This window comes from Papio anubis, chromosome 5 (genome assembly GCF_008728515.1).
Source record: "Papio anubis isolate 15944 chromosome 5, Panubis1.0, whole genome shotgun sequence".
In the NCBI taxonomy this organism is placed as follows: Eukaryota; Metazoa; Chordata; class Mammalia; order Primates; family Cercopithecidae; genus Papio; species Papio anubis.
The window spans coordinates 85,384,891-85,387,978 of record NC_044980.1 but is presented as its reverse complement, the minus strand read 5'-3'; the positions used below and the strand labels follow the sequence as shown (position 1 = coordinate 85,387,978).

Here is a 3,088-nt window from a genome sequence, read left to right as displayed (position 1 = left end):
TTATTATTTCTGTTCTTTTGCATTTGCTGAGGAGTGTTTTACTTTCAGTTATGTGGTTGATTATATAATATGTGACACTTGGCACTGGAAAGATTGTATATTCTGTTGATTTGGGGTAGAGAGCTCTGTAGATGTCTACTAGGTCCACTTGATCCAGAGCTGAGTTCAAGTCGTGAATGTTCTAGTTAATTTTCTGTCTCGCTGATCTAATACTGACAGTGGGGTGTTAAAGTCTCCCACTATTATTGTGTGGAAGTCGAAGTCTCTTTGTAGGTCTCTAAGAACTCATATTATGAATCTGGGTGCTCCTGTGTTGGGTGTATATATTTAAATTGGATATCTCTTTTTGCTGAATTGTTCCCTTTACCGGTATGTAATGTCCTTCTCTGTTTTTTTTTTTTTTTTTTTCACTTTTTAAATGGTTTTATTTTATGTACAAATAATGAACATATGTTGTACCCACAAATTCTACTTTGCAAAAACAGGAGCTTTTTAAAAGAAAGCCACATAATAACTTTTAAAAGGCGCTGGGATTCCTCTGCTTCTAGATCATTGTTGGGCTAGAAAAATAAAGTTTGTTCTACCAGGAATCACAAGTTAGAACTGAATATTTTCCAAAGTGAAAATTCTAGAGTGGAGTGTCACTCCAGGCAAAGATTATTCAGTTCTCATCCCCAACATCCACAGCTACCTATCAGAAGGGTTAAACCAGGTCAAAACAGTCCAGCATAATTTAGGCTTTATCAAACAATGTCATTATGCTCTTCTAAGGTGCAAATAAACCAATACAGGAAATACTAAAATAAAAATAATATCTGACACTGCCATACAAATTGTTAGTTCCTTTTTGTATCCCCCCCATCTATAATATTAACAAAGGGAATATTTTACTGCATAGAATATTTTATTTTATACATCACTAGCCATGCATTTTTGCCATTAGTTACTATGCAAATGATGCCTAGTGCCATTATCCAAATGGCATCACCATTTTACATCCACAATTCACTTATATAGTTAAAAGTAGAATTTTCATGATTTACTTAAGTACATCTCTCAGTGAAGATTTAACACTGAGATGCAATCTAACATCCGTAATGTCTGATGTTATGTAGATGGCAGTGTAGGAAAGATGTGTTTTAATCGCTTTTCATTTAAGTGACCTTATGTAAAAAATAAAATAATTTAGCAGTTCCAAGTATCCAAAGGGCATTTGCAAATGTACACAAAAGAAATGGTTACAGAGATTTTTAAGGAGCATCTTCCATGTCCACATCCTCTTGTAATTGCTGTACCATTTTCTCTTCCAACTGCTTCCCTTTGCCTGCAAGAGGGGCTCGGATAAGATGGATGTTTTGTTTGACTTCTTTGATATCCTGAACTTTCTGTAACTCTTTATTTTTCTTCAATCTGTTCACTATAAATTTAGCTTGGCGTTTCTGTTTGATCTCTTCAACTCTCTTCATTGTATCAATAGTCTTATTCCATAGCTCTCGCTGGTATTTGATAGGTTCATTTCTACATTTTTCAAATTCAAATGAATTATCTACTGTAAGCTCTTTACCAGCTGCTTTCTGGAATGCTTTGGTCCACCTAACTTTGTGAGGATTGTGCTTCTTTTTAAACTTTTTATGACATTTAGATTTGCAAAATCTGAACACCTTGCAATCATTGCGGAAGAACGTCATGCCGTGTCCAGGGTATATGGGCCCCGAACAGAAATAACTCTTCTCAATACGCATCTTGAACCCGTGTGGGACCCCACCAAACAAATGCCAAGCTTGAGAGGAAGTGACACCTTCTTTGTCTATTTTGACCTTTGTTGGTTTAAAGTCTATTTTTTCAGAGACTAAGATTGCAACCTCTGCTTTTTTTTTTTTTTTTGCTTTCCATTTTATTGGTAAATTTTCCTCCATGCCTTTATTTTGAGCCTATGTGTGTCTTTGCAAGCGAGATGGCTCTCCTGAATACAGCACACTGATGGGTCTTGTGTCTTCAGTTTGCCAGTCTGTGTCTTTTAATTGGGGCATTTAGCCCATTTACATTTAAGGTTAGTATTGTTATATGTGAATTGATCCTGTTATCATGCTGTTATTTGGTATTTTGCACACTGGTTGATGTAATTTCTTCGTTGTATCATTGGTCTTTATATTTTGGTATGTTTTTGCAGTGGCTGATACTGGTTTTTCCTTTCCATATTTAGAGTTTCTTTCTGGAGCCCTCATAGGTAGGCCTGGTGGTAACAAAATCCCTCAGCATTTGCTTGTCTGGAAAGGATTTTATTGCTCCATCACTTATGAAGCTTAGATTGGCTGATATGAAATTCTGGGTTGAAAATTCTTTTCTTTAAGGATGTTGAATATTGGCCCCCAATCTCTTCTGACTTGTAGAGTTTCTGCTGAGAAGTCCACTGTTAGTTTGATGGGCTTCCCTTTGTAGGTGACACGACCTTTCTCTTTGGCTGCCCTTAATAGTTTTTCCTTCATTTTGACCTTGGAGAATCTGATGACTATGTGTCTTGGGGTTGATCTTCTCATGGAGTAGCTTAATGGTGTTCTCTGTATTTCCTGAATTTGCATGTTGGCCTGTCTTGCTAGGTTGGGAAAGTTCTCCTGGATAATGTTTTGAAGTGTGTTTTCCAGCTTGTCTCCCTTCTCCCCATCTTTTTCTGGTACTCCAGTCAATCATAAGTTCAGTCTTTTTATGAAGTCCCATATTTCTTGGAGACTTTGTTCATTTTTTCTCATTCTTTTTTCTCTAGTCTTGTCTGCATACCTTATTTCAGCAAGGTGGCCTTCAAACTCTGATATACTTTCTTCTGTTTAGTCAAATTGGCTATTGATAATTGTGTATGCTTTATGAAGTTCTCGTGCTGTGTTTTTCAGCTCCATCACGTTGCTTATGTTTCTCACTAAACTGGTTATTCTAGTTAGCAATTCCTCTAACCTTTTATCAAGGTTCTTATCTTCTTTGCATTGGGTTAGAACCTGTTCCTTTAGCTCAGCATAGTATTTATTACCCATCTTCTGAAGCCTATTTCTGTCAATTCGTTCATCTGTTCCTCTGTCCAGTTCTGTACCCTTAATGG

The 3,088-nt window shown here is 36.5% G+C and overlaps 1 pseudogene; it reads right to left on the bottom strand.

The window, feature by feature from the left end:
- Window positions 1-415: 415 nt before the first annotated feature.
- Window positions 416-1,874, bottom strand: LOC101026081 (annotated as a pseudogene).
- Window positions 1,875-3,088: the final 1,214 nt, after the last annotated feature.